The 25,095-nt window shown below is 41.1% G+C and overlaps 1 protein-coding gene across 8 annotated transcripts in view; it reads left to right on the plus strand.

Moving 5' to 3' along the window:
* The first annotated feature begins 1,439 nt into the window (after window positions 1-1,439).
* PAM (peptidylglycine alpha-amidating monooxygenase) overlaps window positions 1,440-25,095 on the plus strand; it is a 224,126-nt gene continuing 200,470 nt past the window's right edge. For all 8 annotated transcript variants that reach the window (XM_034774559.1, XM_034774560.1, XM_034774561.1 and 5 more), the window contains exon 1: window positions 1,440-1,547. The gene's annotated coding sequence lies outside the window, so the exon portion shown is untranslated. The remainder of the gene's footprint in view (window positions 1,548-25,095) is intronic.

The following is a 25,095-nucleotide window of genomic DNA, read 5'->3' on the forward strand; positions in this document are numbered from 1 at the left end:
TCTCAGACCTGCCAACATTCACTCATTTGGAAAGAACTACTTACTCATTTGTGTCAAAATTGTGCAACCCTTACTAATGTTGGTGAGCATTTACTCATATGATTATTCCTATTTAATTTAATAGGACAATTTAGGCAAGTAAGTACTCACCAATTTAAGGAGACTAACAAATTTATTTGAGCATAAGCTTTTATGGGCTAAAACCTACTTCATCGGATGCATACAGTGGAATTTGTTAGCCTCTTAAGGTGCCACAAGTACTCCTCCTTCTTTTTGCTGATACAGACTAACACCGCTACCACTCTGAAACCTGTCACCAATGTAAGGGTTGCACAATCTAGTTGTTGGTATTAATTTTAAATCTGCTTGAAAAACCTCTCATAAGATATTTAGTAGAGTGTTTCATCCAGACAAAAACAACGAGGAGTCCTTGTGGCTCATTATTTGGGCATAAATTCATTGAGTTTGTCACAGCTGGATCATCCCACTACAGAAGGGGCACTGCAATCTTCCTCACTATCAGCTTTTCAAAAGTCAGCCAAAGCTGCTTTTTTCTCTGTAAGATTTGAAAATTACAGTTAATTTTATTCCAAAAGCATGACAACAGCGCCAGCATCTAGAGGATCTCTAGCTTCTCTTCTTTGCATGTTGTCATAACAAATCTGCTTTCAGTTATTGATGCTGTTGACTGTCCAGGAGCTTTTCCAGTGAGAGCAATGTTCTTTCCTTGCCTCTAGTGTAGTTTGTCCCCCTTTTCTCCAGATTGTTTACAATGAGAATTCCGCCTGGGAAAGCACCAAACGGCAGGATGTTTTCAAGGATTTCCCTAGCCGGGAACACCCCAGACTCCCTTAAAAGGAGTCTCTCAGCTGATTGTACCCAGCCTGGACCAACTCTTCCTCCTCCTCTCTCAGACAGCATTGTCTGAAGAAAAACTCCCAAAATCAAGGGACGGTTTATGCCCTCAAAGACACCTTCCCCCTAGCAGACTCTCTTTCTCTCTGATCTCTTATGACAGCTCAGGAGGTTTCCCCGTGAAATGCCCCCTCCCCTATGCCCAGCACTGGGCACTCTTCCATAGAGAAACACTCACGCCCCAACACACGGGTTTATTCTATTGCATATGCTGTCCCCCACCAAACCCTGCGACATTCTGCACGCCCCCATCCTGGTGCGGGCACACTGCGCACCCCATAGCCCGACGTGGGGACAGACACCCTGCACTCCGCACCCCATAGCCAGCGCGGGGACGCTGCCTGCACCCCCGTGTCTTTCCCAGCCCAGGCTGCCCCGGGCGGGCAGGGTTCGCCGGGAGACGTGAGAGGCGGCTCGTCCGGCTCTGGGGAGGCTGCTCCGGCGAGCTGGGTGCGCGGCTGGCTCCTGGCACTGCTCTGCGGGGAGGGACGGGAGGCGGAGCTGCGGCCGGGCAGGAGGGTGGCTCTGCCTAGGGGCGGGGCGGGCTCGGCGTCAGGCAGGGGGACGCGTCGGGCAAAGCAGCGGCCGCGGCCAGGAGGAGCCGCCAACGCCGGAGCCATCGTGGGCAGCGGGTGAGTGCGCGGGGCTGCGGATCCCGGAGAGTTGTGTCGTTTCCTCCCTTCCCCGGGGCTGGGCGCGGCCACCCCCGTCCTCCCTTCCCCGGGTATCTGCAGCGTCCTCGCCCTGCCTGCCTGGCACAAGCGTCCCCTGCCTAGGCACCCCCCGGGCACGTGTTTCCCGGCAGGGAAGGGCACCTACCCCGCCGCGCGCCCCCTCGTTCCCCGGCCCGGGCTGGGCCATTGCATGGGAGCAACTTTTCCTGGGTGCTGCCGCCCGCGCGTCTGGCAGCGGCCGGGCCGGGACTGGTCGCGCTCGGCTTGGCCAAGGGTACAGTGTGAGTCGCCCCCAAGGCTCAGAGGCTACCAGCTGCTCCGCTCCCGGGCCAGGGCTTCCCCCGCTGGTTTCCGGGCCGAGGGTCAGTACTGAGCGGGGGGAGGGAGGCTCCTCGCCCAGCTGCTGGGGAGAGAACGGGTCCCCCCCGGGATCTGGCTCCCTCTGCTCGTGCGGGCGGGGGCGGTAGTTGGGGTCTCCATTGCGGCCCCTGTTGCTTAGTGGTTTGTGTCTCCTACGAAGAAACGACCATTTTTGTGTTTTCCTGGTTACTTCGGGGTTTAGAAAGTCGCTTTATGGCTTCCCGTTTAATGGAAGACTCACACCCCTTCCTGTCTCTGGAGTGGTGGATCAGCGCTGCTTGACAAGTGTGTGTGTGTGTTTCTCATCCTCTAGCTGTACCTTGATAATGCTCTTCTTTCTACCTTGCCCAAGAAACACTTCAGCTTCCCTTTGACCAAAGTTTCCTATGCTGCATTGCTTACATATATATACACACACACAGGCACATCCTTAATATGATAGTAGCACAACAAACCTCGTAGTACTTGTCTTGGGGTGAGAGGAAGAGTCGGTAGTAGAGTCAGTTATATTAAGGGTGGTGGTGCAGTTTTTTAAATTGCAGTTGTGGATAGTGCCATCTTGTTTATCATGAACCTGACTTATCCGCTGTTGGAAGTGCTTTTTCATTCTTACACTTTTCATGTTTGAAATTGTTTATGCTCTGACTTCTGTGCACCTACAAGCTGAGAAATGCAAACCAATTAAATGTAGGCTTTTGGTCATAGTCAGTTTCACTTTAAGCTACCCAGCACTACAGTATTCTGGTTTCTTCTATCAACTGGAGAATACTTGTTTTTAAAAAAATCTGAATTCTTCATGTGAATGTTTAAGAAGTAGAAACCTTCTGGTGTTAGATTTTATAGAAGTTTGTTTTTGAAAAACATAAACATTAGACTAAAATGTAAATTGACACTATCTCTGTAAAATTTTGCATCCGGCATATTTTGGATGACTCTGTAAAGATGACATGAGGACAGAAAGAGGCTCATGTGACAAATAATGAGTTACACACGCACACAGCTCTCTAGAGAAGCACAGTATAAATTACAAATTTTAACCTACAATGTAACTCAAGCATGGGTATTAAAATGGAAACACTAATTATCAAAGCTCCTTATTCAAAACCAAACAAAAAAAAATCACAAAACCACAGGCATATAGCTTGGTATTCTGAATCCTTCCTACACTGCCAGATGTCAAACAAGGCTCCACCATCCCTATCTGCCCTGGGCCATTCTTTACGTGTCCTGTGTGGTAGTGTATTGAAAAAAATATAACAAACCTTTGATGGTCCCAGCTTCCAGAAACCAAATACTGACTTTCCAGAAATCTTAACCCAATTAGCACTTTTGGGGATCAATTTAGATTTATTTAAAAACAAAACATAAAGTTCCTATCCAATAATTTAAAATTCACAGTACAAAATAAAATATAAATGACTAGTCATCTCACCTTGTTAACAGAATGAATCAAATAATTCCTGGATGACAAAATAAACTCAGAACAGGGTTAGGGGTTAGATGATGTGGTGATTAAAACACTCCTGAGTACCTGGCACCTTCCCTGGTCTAGTGCTCCCACCATGGGAGTTGCACCAGAGGTGAAAAGATGAGAAATTTCAAGGAAAGGGCTAATAATAACCAAAAGGTGTGTGTAAAATCTAGGTCTTGCTCCTGCAATATTTAGGTGGAGACCTGCACAGAACTCATTGAACTCCGTAGAGGTTTGTGCAGGGTTCTAAATCAGAGGTCGGCAACCTTTCAGAAGTGGTGTGCCGAGTCTTCATTTATTCGCTCTAATTTAAGGTTTCGCGTGCCAGTAATACATTTTAACATTTTTAGAAGGTCTCTTTCTATAAGTCTATAATATATAACTAAACTATTGTTGTATGTAAAGTAAACAAGGTTTTAAAAATGTTTAAGAAGCTTCATTTAAAATCAAATTAAAATGCAGAGCCCCCCCCAGACCGGTGGCCAGGACCTGGGCAGTTTGAGTGTCACTGAAAATCAGCATGCGTGCCATAGGTTGCCTATCCCTGTTCTAAATCCACAGATCAAGTTGCAAAAACAAGGCTTTATATTATATTTATTAGCCTGTTAAATTTGTTTATGAAGCACGGGAGGGAGCTCCAAATCCGGGGAGTCCCAACAGGGATTTAGTTTGACACACCTCACTTTGTCTATTATTTTGGGAGTGCCTTACGCATGTGCAATGGGTGTCACAGTGTTTAGACTGAGACAAAGTTTGGTCTTGAATATGTGTCTATAATTGCCATGATTGCAATGAGTTATACACATGTATATAAGGGGAGAACATATGTTTAGCATATTACCTCCTTGTTAAGTATTGTTATGACTCAAAGGCAGGGGTGAAAGTAACACAGAGGACTTACTGGTAGGGGGGAAGGGGCGGGGTTAGGGGGGGGTCAATGTCCCCCAGATAGCTCATATGCTCTGCCCAGGGCTCCAGCGACGATTTAAACGGCCCAGGGCTCTGGCCGCTGCTGTGATAGCGCAGCGATGGTTGGAGTCCCAGGCCCTTTTAAATCGCCGGCCCCGGGGCAGCTGCACCTTTTGTCCCCCCACCCTTCCTCTGTCGGCGGCCAGGGGTGGGGAAAAGGGGCAACGATGTTAATATGCTGCCACAACAGCGCTTTAAGGAGGGTCCTTAAAGCGCTGCCATAGCAGTGCTTTAAAGTCAGCTGCGTACTGGCCCATACCGGCTTACTTTCACCCCTGCTCAGAGGGAAACAATATGTTATAATTGTGCAGCTTGTCATTGTCTCAGTGCAAGAACATGGGGGCATTCAATTAAACTGAAAGGTAGCAAAATCAAAAGTGTAAGTGGAAAAAATATTTTCTGCTCACATATAATAGGATGTCAATAGAACATGAATTTAGTAATATTCACAAAGGGATTGGATGTTTATATGGATAACAAAGATATTTAGAATTATAACAGTTCCAACAAAACTTTGAAAGTAAGATACAATCTCATGCTTCAGGGGTTAAGCCAGGGCTTAAATTTTCATAGAGTATTTCCCAGAGCCCCAGGGCTTGTAGCTTCTGCCTTGGAGATGTGAAAAACTCTGAACAGCTCCGGCTGAATTTAAGCCCTGTTTTAAGCCAATATCTAACTTTTAGGATAAGACTTTATGAGGGCAAGTTACACCTCACTTATGTACTGTGGGTTTTTGTACTTTGTCAGAGGCATCTGGTTCTGGCCACTGTTGGAGACAGTTTACTGGACTAGATCATGGGTCTGATCTACAATGGCAATTCCTATGTATATTATCCAAACTTGCTTTATTATTATTTTTTTGTTTTTATTCAGTTACTACCATTTCAATCCAAGTTGAAATACTTTCAGGCAAACAGAGAACTCTATTGTAAGACACAGAAATAACAATATAGATTATTTGTAAAGAATAATAATCATAAACATCTTAGTCCATTAAACTAACACAAGAAATATTGAAAATATTCTGCTTTAAATTAAAAATGGGGAAATCTAACGCTATATTCCACTCTGCTCCTCACATATCAAGCTTAGTTAGCTGAGTTCAATGAACATTACATATGTTGCAGTACTTATGCCTAACAAATATAAGATTTTTCTGAGACAGAGTTAAGTACTGGGTTTGACTGCAGAGAATTACAGTTTGGAAGGGCACAACAGAGATATTCAGACTGTATAGGTGAAGGCTCTACCAAGCTGATTTCTCTCTTTCTGTCTTGGCTGCTCCACATTTTTCCATCATCTCCAAGAGTGTGCGCATGCACACAGTTCAGAGCTTTTGGGCTGATGTGAGAAGGAAAGATCTACTGTATCTGCAGCCTTGGTTTTGAGTCTTACTCCTTGGTGGATAGCTCCAGTGGCTTTCTCTAACCTGTTTTTGTGGATATAGGGAGGCCTTTTTCCAGATTTATCAATCTGATGTCTTTTAACCAATACTCATTTCATTCTTTTCCTCCGCTAAACTGCCAGGTGGTTTGTGGCCAAAGATATTTAAAATAAATACATAAGATAGAAAAACTTAAATTGGTGCTCATAAAAGCAGTGTCATTCAAAATTATTGCCGATTATGGCACATTTCTTTAGTTTTTAAGGGCTGAATTTTTAAAACTCAGCTAAATTGTGGTGAGGTAAGAGTGGTATTTGGTTAAGGTACAAGACAGATATACCCCTGTCGGATTTGGGATTCAGTTCCTTGTTCTGTCTCAGACTTCCTGGATGGATAAGTCTCTTCATGTCTCTTTACCTCAGTTCATCATTTTTAACATGTATACCTCAAATGGGAGTTGAACATAAATTCATGAATATTTGTGAGAAGTCTGGACACTACAGTGATTGGGAGGAGGAATATAAATACATAGATAAATGGCCAAAAATGCTTGTTGCACATGAAACATTAGTATCTGCATTCACAAGTACAATATTTGCATATTCAAATAGTATCTTCTGAGCACAGTGTTCGCAAGTGTATATTTTGGAGCTGCAGTGTATGCAGTGATTTCTTAAAAGCTGATCCTAAAATCTGCACACATAGTGGGGACCTTATTGGTTCTTGTATACAGAGAGCTGGGGTCTGAACATGACATGACCTATTTGAAACAGGAGTAGGTAGAACACTTTTAGACAGAAATTATTTCAGTGGGTATTTCTGCTTTAAAATCACAGTAACCTGGCATATTTCTGGTACATTATGATCATGAATTTAGTGAAACTATTAGAGCTGGTCAGGAATTTTCCATTGCAGTCTTTTCAGTGAAAAATACAGTTTCTGCAAAATAGATGTTTTCTGCAGGGAAATTTCATATTCCCCAAAACATTTAGATTTTCCATTGGGGAAAAAAATCAAAATGAAATATTTAGTTTGGGAGCTGGTCAACATGAATCAAAATAGTACAGTTTGTCAAACTAAATCAAAATGTTTTTGGTTTGTATCCATTAGACCAGAGGTTCCCAAACTTGATTTGTGGCTTGCTCAGGGTAAACCCCTGGCGGGCTGCAAGACACTTTGTTTACTTGACCGTCCATTGGTATGGCCGCTCGCAGCTTCAGGTGCTGCGGTTCGCCATTCCTGGCCGTTGTTCTGTTTTTGCCTGAGCAGTTGCAGTGCATTATGGGAAAAATGGTTTGGATACTCATGCCCCCATTCTCAATAAGCTGGGTTTCCCAATATCAGTTCAATGGGGGGAGAGGAGAAGGGGAGAGGAAAGGGAAGGGGGTTCTCTGCTGCATCATGGGAAATGCATGTCTGCTCAGGAAATCTTGCTGGTAGATGAGACTAGTGTGTAAAGGAACCAAAACCAGAATTCCCATGAGTTACCATGGCAAGTTAGGGATCACAGATAAATGTTGAAACAAAACATCTAGATCTCGTTTGACAAACCAAAATGAAATATTTCTATTCAGGAAAGTCATAATGTCTTGTTTCAACATTTTTGAACCAACTTTATTTGAACTTTCTGTTGCATGAAAAAATGTAATTAAAGACAGAACTGTAATGTAATGTACATACAAAAAGGGCAGAGTTAAGGTTGCATGGCCAACCCCAGCTTCTGGATATTAAAGTTCTCAAAACAGAAGTTTTTGAGTGGAACTTTTTACACTTGTCAATTTTCAGTTTTCCTTACAATGAGTGGAGTAGAAGCGGCTTGTTTATAACTTAGTTGCATGTAAGGCTATTGCTGGCCCTTTTTGTTCAGTGTTATATATTTCTGCTTTGTTTTTCAAATCTGTCATCTACACGTCTTTTAAGAAGATATTTTGATATTATTTTGGTCTGCAGTCTAGTGAGCTACCCTAAATGTGCAGATAAATAATTTGTAAATCGTTTCTAGAAGGATGCAAGTTGACAATGTGCAAAGAGCCTTCTGTTAGGAAGAATTCTTTTCACAGCAGTGAATAGAAATGAGACGCTTGACCTCTGTTTAACGAAAGGGCTCTGAAATTGTCAGTTTAGAAGAGCTTTCTCTTCACAGCAGGCATCAAGTTATAGACCCTGGTGGCTATAATAATGTCTAATAACTATAGCTCACTGTCTTTTCCTCCCATAGCATTAATTTGCTTCATTATTGTTATATCAGGATATTAAATGAGATTAATCCACAGGTTTAGGTAACAGAGATATAGTGCTCAGTTTTTCAGAGAACAAATTTATGTAGACAATAACTTAGTTAATTTCTGTTATAATATTAAACTCTGTGTTCTATATGATACATCTTTCTGCAACTGACAAAATAATGTAAATAGTTTGTTAAATGAAATGACAAAGTTGAAAAGCTTCATGTGTCTTATTTCTATTTCTATATTCTATATATATATTCATATAAATAAATATACTTAAATGGTCCTTGTTTTTCTTTTAATAAAATCAGTGCCAGAAGGCCAATACTCACGACAAACCAGACAATAACAAAAAATTATGTCTGTACAATAGCATTGAGGAATTAGATGAGAGGCAGGGGATCTTAACACCACGTTTCAAAGGGTTCGTGCAAAGAGTGAGTTAAAGAAACGTCAGGTTAAGAATCTTAGATGTTAAAAAAAATCCTCATGTATTGCTACTAACACACCATACATTATTAAACGGAACTTTAAAAATCTGTTTTTTGCTACTAATGCTATTTAGTTTACTATGTACACTCAACCACAATGAAGATAGCCTACTCAGTTTTAGTATCTCCTGCAGTAGCACAATGCTGTAGATTTCAGATGCTTCAGGAGTGGGAGTTTACTGTAAATAAGTGTGTTTTTTATTGGCCAGAGGTTTGGGCTTAGGTTTCATGATGCCTTGCTTTTACAATGATGATATGCTTATGAGTAAAGATATACCCAAACTGACTTATGAAGCATAAGGACAGTAAATTAAATGACTTAAGACTTCTTCTATGACTTTGATAAGTAGTGTTTGAAGGTACTTTTACAGGTGAAAATAAAGCTTTTTAAACTGTTGCAGGGACTTCTTTTGAGGAGTAAAACCACCGTTGTGGCTTCGAGAGGCATGATAGAATACCATGACGGCTGTGTTGTATGGAGGAGCTGGTTTGCTATGCTTTTGGAACCAGATATTTAAGACTTCCTTTTTTGCACTGCAAATTATTATCAATTACTATTCACAATACAAATGGCTGTTTTGCAATTCCGTATGCAGTTATGAATCTATCCTACCATAAAATTATCCTTTTACAACTCTATTGCTTTCTTCATCTGCATCTGGCCAGCAGGCTACAACACTTTCTTAGAGTCAGAGTTCCTTTACTGTGGTGCATGCTTTTGTCCCCTTGAGTGTGCTCTGCACCTTTAAGCCTGTTCATATTCTCAAGTTAGTGCAGAATGTGGCTGTGTGCTTATTGAGCTGAGCGTTTTTCCCTGAATGTCTGTGTTCCAATGCTCCCAGACTGTATTTAAGGTGTTGATTTTGAGCAATGAAGCCTTGAATGGTTTTGGACCAACTTAATTGACAGAAACCTTTTCTCCCCGTGTGGCATATTTATGGTTACAATCAATAGAGGATCCTAAAATAGAACATCTTCAGGACTGGCAGAGCATTCTCCATGAAGAGCCCTTAATCAGTGAACATTCTTATCACACCACCACATTCATGAATTGCCTGAATGTTAGTTTTTAGGGCAGGCAGCAAGGCTCCACTATTTCTTGGGCTTTTAGGATATAGTAAGATGTTTCAGAAAGTTGATGTCTCTCTTTAGAATAATGAGGTATTTTTCATCTCATGGCAGATTTTTTGTGGGTGGGGTGTACATTTTTGCATTTGCTTATGTGGACCATAATTTTAAACAAAATCTACTAAACTTTTCGAAATTACCTTTTTAAAATAAGCGTTATTTTTATAAAGGGTAACATTTTCAAAAGTGCCCAACTCCATTTTAAAAAAAAATTGAAAATATGGGGCTTTATAAAAAAAAAAAAAAATTAAATGGTCATTCCCAAGCAGTTTCATAGAAAATAAGTTCTGAAAAGAATAAGCACAAATAATAGCAATAAAAAAAAATCCCTTCTTCTAGATAACTTAGATATTTGTATTTTTTTAAAAATCATTGGTACACTATTAACTGGCTTTCAAGTATATACTCCCTATCTTCAACAGGCTTTTTTAAATTGAGGTGACTTTGGTTGAAACCAGTTAGTTTTATCTTTGCACACACATGTGTTCTTTGAAGTCTGAGATGCTGAATATAATTGGACTAGGAACTCCTTCCTCACTGGTAGAAGCTGAAGGTTAGAAATACAGTACCAGTCTGTGAGGGTTTGATATTTTTTATATTTCATACATTTTTCTCATACTTCTAATATTAAAATACACTTGATGTTTGCTCTTTGCTCGATTATGAGTGTTCAGATTGGAAAATAGTGTAAGGTAACTTGCTTCCAAAATTAGAGGCTGCTCTCCTATTCCAAGTTATTGCATCTGAAAATGATGATAGCCTAGATAGGTACTATTGGCAAGGCTATTTGCAACATTTAACTGTGGAGAGGCTTTCTCTCTACTCTATCTGTATGATATAAAATACATAAGCATTGCTAGTTATGTCCCTCTGTCACAAGCTGATGTGTTAGTTGAGTGAAAGGCAAAAAGCACATTTCTGGCTTTCTCGTCTCTTTTTTTAATATAGCGAGAACATGTTCACCAGTCCAAGCTCACTTTAAGGGGTGGCATTCTCTCTGAAGACATTAGTTAGGAAATAAGTGGAAGTCAGTAATTTTATTCTAAAATGATTTTAAATTATAATTCCCTGTACTATCCTAATTACAGTTCTGGAAACTTAAAGAAATGGTGGGTCCTCTTCAAGATGTCTGTCAATGATTGACAGCTTTGACTGCCTTCTTTGCTGTGCAATAAAGGCCCCATCCTATAGGAACAGATTGATGATTGTGCCATTTCTGATAAGAATCTCAAAGGCATGAAAAGGTTTTCTTTATGACTCAATACAAAATCTAAAGTGGGTTTAAATTGCTTGTTAATAAGGCACAGTGATTTATGTAAAAATACCCTCTAATTCCATAATAAAAAATTGCCCATATAATATACTTGGGAAGGGCAGTTATCTTTCATATTACCCATAACTCTCAAGCTGTGATGATGGTGGCAGTGAGTTATTATGGTCTTTCCTTTGTGGAAAGGAGCTTAATAACTTTATCATGCCAAAGGTGTGCTAAAGTTATGGATCATGGGAAAAATAATAATTCTTTTTGGTGAGAACAATCTGTATTTCTCTCTAAGTGGTCAGTAATTCACAGCAGTGGCTGCAGAATGGTCACTTGCTGTAGCCGGGGTAGGGGAGAAATGTCTGTGAAACATTAGTCTTTTCTGAACGTAGACTGATATCACTTGTTAATGTGAATGCTAGTTATGTTTTCTTAAAGTTGCTGAATAAAATATTTTTATAAGTGTTTTACAGTTTATTTCAGATATGGTACAATAAACCTGTAACCAAAGACTACTCTTGCAGATCTTCTTTGTGATGCATTTGGAGCTGCTCTGTAATTTATTAATATTGTATATTGACATGGTTATTGAGATGTGTTGTGTGACTGTTGGTTTTAACACAACATGAGACTTGCTGGAAAAAAAACAGGCAGGAATAGAAAGAATGGCTCAAGATAAGCTACCTCTCTGCACACCTGTGAGTGGTTAAGGGGCAATGCCAGGACTACTAGCTATGGAGATTTTTGCCTTCTCTCCAGATAACTCACAATGCTGGCTTAAACCAGGCCAGGAAAAGGCACCACAATGCAGATGATCAAAAGAACTCTGGCAGGCTTAAAAAAGAACACACTCTTGAGGGAAACACAGTGGGGAAGATAGCTGTTTTGGAGAGTCAGGCTGAGACACAGGATGGGGGTCTGAAGAAGTTAGGGCTGGCTAAATTATTAGGGAATGGTAAGTCTTTAGGTAAGATAGACATGTGTAGGCTGTTTGCTTTAAAATATTTTTTCTTGAAATGCTTTGTTCCTACTGCAAAATAATCAATATTGCTGTTTTCAGAGAACTGTCCGATCACCATATACCACTGGGGAAGAACGGCAGGTACCCGAAGTCATCCGGACCTGCTGGGTAGGAATGATTGATACACAGGGTACTGTAGCCCAGGGCCTGGTCCAAGCATGGGAGAATTTCTGAATTCCATCCCAAGATAGGTAAAGGCGTGAAGCCTGATATCTGAGTGTATTTGGGGAGACCTGAGAGGGATAATGGTGCGGCTAGCCGTCAACGTTGAAACTCTTGTCTTAAGAGACATCCTCAAGCTATCCTTAAATGTAGTGGATAGTTTTATATTTCACCTCTTTAGGAGAATGCCCTGTTGTTGTTTTGTTTTGATTTTGTCCATCAAGTAGCTGCTTAAGGCAGGTTTCAATGACTCTTGGTTTGAGTAAACCCTTACTTTTTCATGTTAGGATGTATTCAGTTCAGAAGTAATGTCTGTCTCAATATTTAACTTTAAATCACTGTATCAAAAATATTCTTACCAGCTTATGCAATGGTATTAAAAATAACTGACACCCAAGAATACACAAGAATACACAAAGGCAAATAAAAATATTATCAATCTGAAAATATGCAATCCTAGAACAGCAAAGAGAAGACAAAGGAGTCTTTCATATACTTAATTATGTTTTCCTCTTTTTACAGAGCAGGCAAGAAGTTGCTACTGCAGTGTGCATGAGTAATAAATATTTCAGGTTGGAAATGACTGGACATATGCAACACAGGATTTATATTTTGACTATTTTAAAATTGTTGTGCAAGCTTATGTAATTCTCCTCGTGAATCACAGCTGCCCCGGGATAGGTTGTTAATAAACTGGTTGAAGGCTATTATATCTTATTGTCTGGAGTGCTTGACTTTCTGGCTTCTGTCCATAGTTTGACTTGATCAGTACAGAAGGCCTCATGGTTTGATGATAACTTGAATTTAAATAATTGAACCAGAGGTTTGAGAGGAGATGGCATATGAACTTTTGCAAATTAAACTGACTTCTTTATATAATTTATGTAGGTTTATAGGAACACTCTTCTTGAGACTAGGAATAGATACAGCAAGTAGTTAACCATAAATGTTGTGTGGTGGCGAATCTGATGTAGCTGGAATGTCTCTAGTCTCGGACAAACATACCAGTAACTCAGTTAGGTGACAATATACTGTGTGAGTAGAGTAGAAAAACTGGATAGAGTGTATCTCACTCTGAGAATTTTTCAGCTTTCTGTGTGGAGAAGATTAATCAGGTAGGAACATCCTGTTTATCTGGTTGAGTTGTGGGCCTCAGGATGTTCCTACCTGATTTTCTTTTTCTCTTCCTGGCCTGAGAAGTTTGATATCAATCCTTGTTTCTCATATGGGATACATAAGGCCTACCAGCTCTTCTTTACCCCCATTATCAAAGATAGGGCTACCATTCGTCCGGATTCCCCCGGACATGTCCGGCTTTTTGAGCTAAAAATAGCGTCCGGGGGAATTTGTAAATGTCCGGACTTCCTCGCCGCCATGCAGAGCGCGTGCGGCTAACAGGGCAGCCGGCCAGATGTTGCCACTTACATGGGGCTCCGACAGCCAGAGAGAGCCCCTCCTCCACTTCCTCTGCAGCAGAGATCACTCCCTCCCTCCTTGCATTCGCAGATCGTCTCCGGCAGTCTGGAGCTCCTCCCTCGCTCTTCCTCCACTGCTTCCCAGCGTGCTGGGACGAGCGTGCCGGGACGAACGGCTCAGGCCGTTCCTGAGCAAGCTCACAGAGACATTATGCGAAGGCCAACAACAAGGGAGCCAGGGGGTCGGAGAAGGGGCAGGGAGGTTTTGGAGGAGGCAGTCAAGAGATGGGGGGGGGGGTGGGGGGGTTCGGGGGGGGGGCTTTCTGGGGGNCGGGAGTTCGGGAGGGGGGCTTTCTGCGGGGGGGGGTGGATAAGGTTTTGGGCAGTCAGGGTACAGGTAGGGGGTAGGGTCCTGGGGGACAGTTAGGGTGGGAGGGTCTTAGGAGGGGGCAGTTAGGGGACAAGGAACAGGGAGGCTTAGGTAGGGGGTGGGGTTCCGGAGGGCAGTTAGGAGCAGGGGTCCCAGGAGGGGGCAGTCAGGGGACAAGGAGTGTGTGGGGGGGTGTTTGGGAGTTCTGGGGAGGGTGGGGGTGGCAGGTGGCAGGGGTGGAGAAAGGGATCGGAGCAGTCAGGGGACAGGGAGCAGAGGGGTTTAGATGGGTCGGGAGTTCTGGGGGGGGGCTGTCGGGGTGGGGAGTGGTTGGATGGGGCATAGGAGTCCCAGGGGTCTGTCTGGGGGTGGGGGTGTGGATAAGGGTTGGAGCAGTCAGGGTACAGGTAGGGGGTAGAGTCTTAGGGGGCCAGTTAGGATGGGGGGGAGGGTCTCAGGAGGGGGCGGTCAGGGGACAAAGAGCGGGGGGGGAGGGTTGGGATTTTCTGAGGGGGGCGGGAAGTGGGCAGGGCTAGGGCAGGATGGGGCGCGGCTAGGGCGGGGCTTCTCCCGTCCTCTTTTTTGCTTGCTGAAATATGGTAACACTATCAAAGATGAGCTCCAAATCAGCTTCAGAATAAATTGAACAGAATGAGCAGTTAATTCACCAGAAGCTACCATTGATGGTCTGGACTATGGAATAATATCACCCCATTTGAGCACAGTCACAAGGGAATCCACAACTTTTCTTGACTAATCCAGATGATACTTTAAAAAATGGATTTAAAAAAAAGCGATAAGGGGCTAATTTGAGTCTACATCCCAAATCTTGTCATGTGATGTGATGCAGAGTTATATCATTTCCCTACTCATATTATTCAGTGTTAAGTGAAACCTTTGGGCAAAATGATTGAAAGCCAAGGAGTTAGTTTCATTGACTGATTTCATCAAGCTGTATAATTCCTGTCATGCTCACAATATGTAGCAGTCTAGAGGGCAAGAGGCCTATGTGGATGGAAATCTGAACTGAATTAGCCAGAGTTGGCTGTTGAGCCTAATCAAGGTGAAGTGAAACGATGTGTTCTGGATCTTTCTTATCTGTGTGTAGGGTACAACCAGATCTTGTAATGTGTTAATAAATTGAAGATGGTTCTTGGCTATTCACAATCTTAAGGAATCAGTTTTCTGAGGAAGTCAGGATGTTTCTACCAGACTTGTAACCTGCAGATTCTTCTTCCTCACAGTGATCTAGTTCCTGTCACATAGGAATTTGCCATTGAAACTCCTTCTGCTGTGAGCTACCAGCAAGGCATCACCATCACTGGCAGAATGTGGCAATTTGTTTAGTCACTGACGTGACCACTTGTGAATATTCTTTGCACTGGCTGCCAGGAGAAAAATGAGTGAATTGCAAATATGATTTGTTGAGATGCAAAGGCTAAAAAAGATTGGATCCAACCTATCTGAAGAAACTACTTTGAAGAAGGTTTATTGGCCTTTCTGGACTGTGCTCATCCTCAAACCACCACTTGATGGTGCTGTCTGCTCACCTTAGTTTGGAGGGGTGGTCCCAGAGCTATGAGGAAGCCCGCAACTGGAGGTCTGTGTTAATCCTCCTCTCACGAGGAGGAGCAAAATGAGACAATAAAACCTACTTCATTTTATAGGTTGTATGGTGCTTGAGGAACTACTAGTATTTTTGTTTGTTATTGGAGTGTTTTGTACATAGCTAATTGTATTTTTAATAGTAAAGCACTCAATGCATCAGAAGGACACCTATTTTTTTCCGTGTATAAATATTTTAGTGCCTTAGTTTTATGTAACTTATGTGGGAAAAGAATTTGAGATATTCTTTGTAAGTTGATTTTTGGCTTTATTTATCTGTCAGAGTGTCAGTCATTTAAAAAAAACACATTTACATTTTATATCTGTTTTGATCTAAAATTTGTTAGCTATGCAAAACTTTCTGTGATGAACCCATCACGTTTCTCAATTTCCATTATGCTTTATCCTAAAAATAGTAAATTATATGGATTATTGTGGGTGAATAAATAAGATTGTATTGAGGTTTGTTTGTTTGTTTTTAGTTAACATAACGTTTAAATGTCTATTAGGAATGAAAACAAATGTGCATCATCACAAGAAATAACATTTATTTTTAGGGTATAAAATACATAAAATTCAGAGTTAAAAGTAAATCTCTTCAATAATTTGAGTTCAAAGGAGATTGTTTGGGTTTTTGTTGTTGTTGGGTTGGTTCAAATTTCGGGGAAATGTCAGCTGGTGTTTATTTTTTCAATCTTCGTCTAACTTAGAAATGGCTTTGTTCTAAATCCAGAAAATGTAGGTAACTATCAAATAACTGAAACAAATCTTAATAAGTTCACTTTTCAAAAGAGAATCATCCACATTCGTGATAATTATGACTATTTACATCACGGAAACTGATGGAGAAAATATTAAAAGTTGACAAATAAAATTGATTGTGTCAAATATTGACATAACATCATATATCAAAGCTCTTATGTTCAAAATTGCACACCTCAGCTCTTTTGGTAAACTTCAGATCATTGGAGAAACAGAGTCCCTGTTCAGATATAGGTTAGAAGCTCTGTTGGATAGGCACTTGTGCCAGCAGGGTGCCTGCAGATTTTGAAAAGTCTACAGCCTGTGAAGTTGTAGTCTGGTCACTAGAAGCTAAAGGTATGCCAAAAACCATTATAATTATAGATGGCAAGTGTCTTCTAGCTCACATTTACTTTCTGTAGTACTTAAAGCTTCAGTGCTTAACTAACTAAGCAGGAAGCGCCTTGCCTTTTACATCTCCAGTACTTCCATTAATTTAGTAGTGTAAGTGGATTCCATAACTCCCTCTACGCCATAAAGCTGCTACGCTCCTCAGGCTCCCTGAGCTACTAAGTTGTGCTACTGCTCCTTAGGAACTCAGCAGGGCAGTAAAAGCTAGAGCTAGGAAAGGTGGGTGTAGGTAATGGCTCTGTAGAGTTTTTAAAATTAGTCAACATTAGGAGGTGAAATTAAACAAATGGTAACACAATTTAGAAAAAAGAAATATTTGTGAATTTCACATAAGCTTTATTTTTATTTTATAAATACAAAGCAATGTTGAACAAACGTAAATCCTCTTAAACATTCAGGATGACCTGTATGAAATAATTAACATGTAGTATTTTCCAGAAGCCAAGCTGAAGTGTTTGTCTTCTGAAAATAAATAGTGACTTAATTAACCTTGCATCCAACTCTTTATTTGTATAAATAAAGAGTGTTGTTTACTGTCATTTTGAGTCCATTTGTAGATTTTTTGCAGCTATAAATAGTGTGCTTGAAACAGTTAGTTACTGTTTGCAGCCATTTTTGTTCAGATTGCATTCTGAACTCCATTTTGTATGTATGTTCATATTGAAATTGGGTTACAAATAATTATCTTGTTACTACTATGAAGTATTTAAAATACTGTTGAAGTTCTTCAATTCAGTGTACTATGAACCTGGGGAAGCCTTTATATTGTTAGTTCCTTTGGATGGTGGCAGATTCAGTTTTAAAAGATGCAATTTATTAATTGCTAAGATGAGACTGCAAATTTTGGGGGGAGGATATTCTGGGGCAGAATGAAGAGCAAAGGTGGCTTTAAGTCACCTTTTGGCTTCCCATATTTTTGTCCCTACAGGGCCTTACCCAGCCCAAGTTAGAGCAGCCTTCTGGATGCAGTTGCACAAGTACCCTTGCCCATGTCTCCTCTCCCACTGGCTCCCAGGCCCAGTCTTTCTTCTTGGGCTCCTCGGCTCCTCATCCAATCTCAGTGTGTGTCCCTCCAACACTTTGTCTCAGTATCTTTGTCTTCCCCGGCCCATTGGTTTTCAGTCCCAGTTTGCCCCCAGCTCTTCATCTGATCTCAGACTTCTATTCCTCCCTCCTCCATTTCCCTTGCTGGTTCCAAGTGTCCCCCTCCCACTCCAAGCTTCCATTCTCATCACCCCCACTCCTCCCTAGTCTCCTTGTCCCATCTACATTTGAATTAGGCAGCTTCCTCCTCCATGTTGCTTGAACCCAGCAGAGAGGTCATTGAGAACACAGGAGAGACGGTCTCTCTGCTCTCATTTCAAGTGTCTGGACCAAATCCAGCATAGCTCACTGCAGTGCAGAGCTGCAGTTGCCTAGAAAGGCCTTCTCAGCTGCATGTTGGAACATGCCCAGTCTGATGGAATCTTCGGGGAATATAGCTGCTAACATCTAAGTAGTGTCTACTAAGCATGTGTGAACTTCCATTATTTTCCCCCAAAGGCTTATAACTTGGCAAAATTAAGGCCCACTTTCATGGGGGCGCTGCATCTGCCAAAGTTCAAGTTCTAGATCCAAACCATGGGGGCACGAGAATTGTTCAAAGAAATGGTCGCTAAAAAAATTTATTATAGGAAAAACATATTTTTCCCTAGCCTGGTTCTTGGAAATGGCTTAATAGTTTTGGATGAAATTTTCTCAAACAAATTCACTTCAGCCCAAATGGTTAAAGTATGACAAAGTTTTATAAGCAACTGAAAACAGGGACTACTTTTTTAAAGTGATAACTGTCAGCAAACATTAATAATAGGTGGTATCACCAGCTCCGTCGGTCATTAATTTAATACTACAGTTGAGAATCTTACTTTTCCTAGGTTTCTCCTCTTTTTTTTTTTTTTTTTCATAACTCCCACCTCTATAGCCATATCATCAAAATATGTATTACCTACAGGTGCTTGTCTATAGTTGGCTCTCTTATATCTGACTGTTTTCCTACATGTTTGAGTTTCCAGTGTACTATAATTTGTGAATTCTGCACCATCTGTTGTACTAGGTTTACTTTTGTCACATGGCTTTTGGTATGCCTAATTAACTGTTAATGATTTTCAATTACTTAAGCAAATTAGGGAAGCCAACACTGAAGTGTTGTGTTATTGGGATTTAGAAATCTTCTATTTCAGAATACAAGTTTCTCCACTTTAATACCTATCTTTAGCTATGGATCCTTTTTTGAATCATATTTTTATTAGATGAACGCAGCCTGACTGAAGTTCATACTCACGGAGCAGATTAGCATAGAATGGAGCGTGCTTTCTGAGGGCATGTAAGACTCCTTATCTCAGCAGTGTTGGGAGATTGTAGACAGGACAAGACTCTCTTCCTACAATCACTATGAACTTCCACTGGAACAGTAAGCTTATGTTCTTAGGGCAAAGGTCTTTCTTCAGAGGAGTCCTTTCAATGCTGGGTTCTCTGGGTTCTAACCACATGATAAAATTGGCTGCTTTAAACTGTGATTTATGCCTCCATTGTTACATTTCTTTGGTGCGTATGAAGACTAACTTGACCTACCTGCTATCTAGGTCAGTTTGTGGTTGAACAGATGTATTTATCCATGCTAGTAGTTCAAGAACTTGAATAAGACCATTGAAAACATCAACTCAGCACTGTGATAATACCTTTGAAAGTTACCGTAATTATTTGAGGCCTGAAATCCTACAGTATCAACTGTAGTAATTTGGTATATTAGCTTTCGTTAGACGCTAATCTTTATTGCACCCTCTCTTATGAAGGGCTGGGAATATTATCAAGGACAATAGTTCTACCTACTGATTTTAAACTTGTGGTACTTCTCAAATTTCACTAAAAGGGACATTAGATTAATGTTACTTCTGAAACTGGACTACTTAAATTAACTTACTACATTTCTACTTCAGTGAAGTCAAGAAAGTTTATTGATTGTTTGTCACGTAGGTAGATCAATGTGAACATGTCTTAGTTGTACCTTTCTGTTTGTTTGTTAAATCTGTATTGCGGAGCATTAGACTGACACAGTATTACTTCCCCTAACTAAGGCCAGGTCTATACTACAGATGTGTATCAGTATAACTATGTCGCTCAGGAGTGTGAAAAATCCACACCCAAGTGACATAGTTATACCGACCTAACCCCCAGTGCAGACAGCGCCTATGTTGGTGGGAGAGCTTCTCCCATTGACATAGCTACTGCCTCTCGCACAGATGGATTAAATACACTGACGGGAGAAGCTCTGCTGTCGGCGCAGGAATCTCTTCACTTAAGTGCTTCAGGAGAGCAGCTGCATTGGTGCAGCTGTGCCGATACAGTGTTTTAAGTGTAGACCTGCCCTAAAAAGGGGTTATTGGGGTCTACATTCCATAACTTCCTTTAACCTTTTTTTAAATTTTGTGGGTCAGTATTTTACTACATGTCAGTATTCTATGTATTGCTAGCAAATGCATTCCACCGTTGAGGCTATTTACTTAAAAACTAGCTGGCTGTTTGATTTTTTTTTTTTTTTTTAACTTACTGAGCGTTTCCTGTTTTCCTTCCAGTTTTTAAGATAGATAGTCAAATTAATCTTTTGGTCCATTTCTGAATTGTATAGGGTTACTTTTATACCAGTCCACCTGGATATCAACCACTGTACACCCATAATTTAGCAGTCATTTATTTCAGTGACTACCATTGTTACCAACTGTGCTTTGCCCAAGGGTAGTGTTCTTGCTTCTGATGTACACTGCAGTCAGCTGTCTACCTTGGAGCGTTTGCTTCTTCCTGTCAATCCAATGTCAATATGAAGACAGGTGAAATTGCTTTTAAAGAAAAAGTATGTTGGCCAAAATATCACATGTCCCACGTAGCTCTTGTCAACTTCCATTTAACCTGAATAACAGAATTGGCCGTAGTGGGGATTAAAATATACATTGTATTAGTATTTGTGTGTACTTGGGTTTGTCATCTGAGCCCAATTAAAATAACTATTGTAACACTCCTATTATCAGTAATTTAACATATCCACCAGAAACGGGGGGCACTAATGGAGACCTTGTAAATCAGCTAACTGGGTCTCATCTTCAAGCAATCTAGTATCTTACATATCTGAATCCTGTGAGGCTTTTTTTTTTTTTTTTTTTTTTTTGCAGTACATGAGCTGTCAGTTTCTTTCCTGTCCTCACACTTGAGGTATCCATAGTGGATACAAAATGTATACTGTACATATTTCCACTGAAATAAACCCTTTAGTTAATCTTGCTGTAAAAGCAAAATACATTTTGGCACAGTTTGACACAAATATGAAAGGAGGGGCAAGGGAAGGAAGTAGACTGACTAGTTTGCTTAGAAACTCCCTGTTCTCCAGCACATTGAATAGGGAAAGCAAATACATCCCTTTCTCTTCCTGATGATAATTTATTTAGAAAATAATCTTTTAGTCTTGCTTCAGTCTGCAATTTAGGCATTACCTACCAGTCTGATATCTTTTGGAGTTTATTTTCAAGGTCATAGATTTTTTTTTTTCTTCTCAAAAAGCTATTCAGAGTTTTCAAGAATGACTGTTGTGATGTTGTCTAAAGGGGAAGGTGACCGTCTACACTAATATGGTCACCACTGTTACAAAATTGTGATAAATCTTGAACAAGGTATGCTTTGTGAGGTATTGTTCAGAAAGTTATCTCCTGCGTATTATTATCTTGTTATAATGTGTGTATTGAGTGTATTGAGTTACAAACATATAGCAAAATTTCATAACTCCACGTGTAGTGTCGATACAGGAGCACACATTTGTTGCTGGTTTGGTTAAATCTATAGAATATACCACCAGTGTGGGAGTGTCTGCACAGTTTTTTAACAGTCTGACCTGAGATTGGCTTTCTCAACTATGATCCATAGCAGGCATGCTGATAACTATATCATACCCATCAGTTATCTTTTGACAACTCTGGTTTATTCCTTGCCAATATGAAGGATTGTGGGTTTTTTTCTTCCCTGCTACTAAGAACAAAAGTTGTAAAAAATCTGGGTGGGTACAGTGTCATGGATCCATAGGGTCTGGTCTATTCCCCAGGCTGTAACCAATCTCTTGTGCTGAATCCCAAAGGGTCACACAGTTCCACAGGGGCAGGCCTGTGGCCTTCAAGACTCTGCGACTGGGCCTTCCAGTACCAGCGATCTCTCTCTCTCTCTCTCTCTCTCTTGCTGCATCAAACCCAGCTAAGTCAGGCCCTTGTGTGAGGCTTGTACTAGTCCCCTTCAGGGTGCACTGCTCTCTTAGTATTTGCAGCAACAGCAGACAGCCTTTACAAAACAAGGTAACAATTTATTAGTCATCTAGCATACAGAATCTGAAAGTCCTTAGGTTAGCAAAGAGAGAGTCGAAGGTTAAACCATAGTCTATCCTGGCCAAACCAGTGCAATCAGCCAGCCAAGCTGTTATGGACTCCCTTTCTGACTCTGGCTCCCTTCCTTTTGTCCTTAGGCCCTCCCAAAAGCCAATTCTTATCCCCATAGTCTGACACCTTTCAGTCTATTGATCTCAAGCTGGGTCCTCTGCTCTGCTTCCCTGTTGAGATGTAGGGGAAAATCTCCTTTTTTTTTTTTTGGTTGCTAGGTGTGAACATTGGCCATTGGGGTTCCCATTGTCTTTCTGGATTCTCCATAGATACGTATCGGGTTTTCAGTCAGTCCTTGTAATGACTAGAGTCCAAATTCATGGCCATGTAAAATGCATCACTGAACATGAAATCTGGTCTCCCCTGTGAAATCTGGCTATTGTAGAGGGGTCATGGTATTGCCACCCTTACTTCTGTGCTGCCCACAGAGCTGGGCAGCTCAAGAGCAGTGGCTGCTGGCCAGGCACCTAGCCCAGAAGGCAGCACTGCTGCCAACAGCAGTGCAAAGGTAAGGGTGGCATGGCATGGCCTCCCTTACTTCTCTGCTGCTGCTGGGGTCAGCACTGCCTTCGGAGCTGAGTTTTTGGCGAGTAATTGTCATTCTCCGCCCACCCAGCTCTGAAGGCAGTGCAGAAGTAAGGGTGGCAATACCACAACCCTCCTGCAGTAGTCTTGTCTCCCCGCCCCCCGTGTCCCTCTTTTGGATAAGGGCCCCCACGGTTACAACACCGTGAAATTCAAGATTTTTAAAATGCTATGACCGTGAAATTTACCAAAATGGGCTGTGAATTTGGTAGAGCCCTATTAATGACCCATCCATGCCACCTCAGACAGTTGTGTGACATAAACACCTACAGGAGGAGGTTCTAAGGGCATGTCTATGCTTAAAACACTGCAGCGGCACAGCTGCGCTGCTGCTGCACTTCAGTACAGACACTACCTGCTCTGATGGATTCTCCCATCAGCATAGGTGATCGACCTAGGGAGGCCGCAGGTCAACAGAAGAATTCTGTCGATCTAGCACTGTGTATGTACACTGAGGGTTAGTTTGGCTTAACTACGCCACTCAGGGTGGGTGTGTATTTTTTACATCCCTGAGTGACTTAGTTAAGACACCTTAATTTTCTAGTATAGACCAGGCCTAACCCTTCTTCAAGAAATGCAAACTAGAAAGGGAAACTGAGGCACACATGGGCATAAAAATATTACAGAAAATTGTCACTTTGTCATAATGGGCTTAAGATCATAAATATTTTTTTAAAAGCACAACTTCAGAAACTCTTTCTTGTATGCAAGTGTGTATTGCTAGAACATTTTCATTTAAACCCCACTCCTCTCAATTTTCTTTTTAAAAGAATGTTGGTTCTTTTGTAAAATTTTTGGCTCATGCCAACAAAAGCTCTAGTACTAGTTAAATAGCAAATTTTGACCTGGAAGCAATTTTTCCTAATATTTTCCAAATATTTTCCAATCTAGTGCATACTTAAAGTTCAGTATTCTTTTGTAGGAGACTTATTATACATATTCTACATAGGCAATTTTACATTCAAGGGATGAGGGGTAGGGAGGTGATCTATGGCAAGAGAAAAACAGGCCAAATGTCACAGTTTCCAGATTTATTTATCTTTGTCAGAAAAATCCCACTTCAAATATTTTTGTGGTGATAAATTCTATTATTGAGGTGGATTCATAGTGATACTATTTATCCTTGGAATGTCAAATTTTCAGTCTTCAATCTCACTTACTTAAACACATACCTTTATTTGAATTAATTAAAAAAAAAAGTGTCCATCCTCCCTTTAATAAAGCAAGCAAACAAAGTTGGACATTGTGAATCATCCTTTCTAATAAAAACCTAAGAAAATAGGCCTTTCAATGTGTCCTGAAGGTGAACAAACTTAGGTGATGTTGGATCAAAGCGGGGAAGCAAATTCCAGAGTTGAGGACCTTCCATTGAGAGCTCCTTGTCACAGCTGAACAAATCTATGGACTGGCAGCGTCCCTGCTAATCTAGGCTGCCAGATGGCGAGAGCATGTAGGGAGATGGTGGTTTCAGATGCCTGGTAATCAAATAATGACGTCCTTTATTGATCAGAACTAACACTTGTAATTTGCACCTGGAAATTATTTGGTAGCCAATGCGTGAAACACAGGTACAGCATGCTCCATGTGTGAAACACTGTAAACCAGTAAAGAGTTTCAGCATAAAAAAACTGTCAGATGATCTGATTGCCTTTTCCAATGGTCTCTAAGAATTGTGTCTCTTGGTCACAGGAATCAGACAACAAACATCAAAATTCAACACAAAAATACTCTCTAGCTTGGGATTTCTTCCCCACACCCACAGCCTCTGTGTTTAGGAGGATGGCCTTCTCTCAGGCAGTCTCTCCTTACTTGTTCTACGATCAATTGCTATGGCCCCTCCCTGGAGTATGTGTGTGAATCAGGAACAGGCTAGGCATTCGTGTATCTGCACACTGTTACAAATGCACTGTAATTCTCACTTTAGAAATAAAATCTGGAAGTGTCCAGAGGCATGGATAATGAAGACAAGGTCTGCTGCACCCAGGGGAAAATTTTTCAACCTCTCTGCTAAGCATAGATATAAAAAGCACTCTTGGCCAATGACGCTTTTTTTGGACATCCAGAAGCAGCAGAGAATTCAACAGAAGCTCTTACAATATAAACGTTGTAAAAAAGTGGGTATATTCAAAGGAGCAAATATTATTTTTTTTTGCCATCCCCTCTGGTTTTCCGTACAGCTAACCAGCATCTCCTTTCTGTTCTGGTTTGAGCTTTAGTCAGTTATCCATCTTCCAAGCACCAGTTTCAGCCAGACGCTAGGAAAAACCAAACAACCTCACTGTTTGTGTCCAATGAAAGAGATATAAAGCTGTACTGTCATATCAGTGACTATACTGGAAGCCATCTCCTCAAGCTGAATATACAGGTTGAACAGGAGGGTTGACAGAAGAGAACCCTGTGGTTCTCTACATAAGTAGTCCTTTAGTGTTAGTACATGCCCCAGAACAGAATGCGCGC

The sequence above is a fragment of the Trachemys scripta genome, chromosome 6, assembly GCF_013100865.1.
Source record: "Trachemys scripta elegans isolate TJP31775 chromosome 6, CAS_Tse_1.0, whole genome shotgun sequence".
In the NCBI taxonomy this organism is placed as follows: Eukaryota; Metazoa; Chordata; order Testudines; family Emydidae; genus Trachemys; species Trachemys scripta.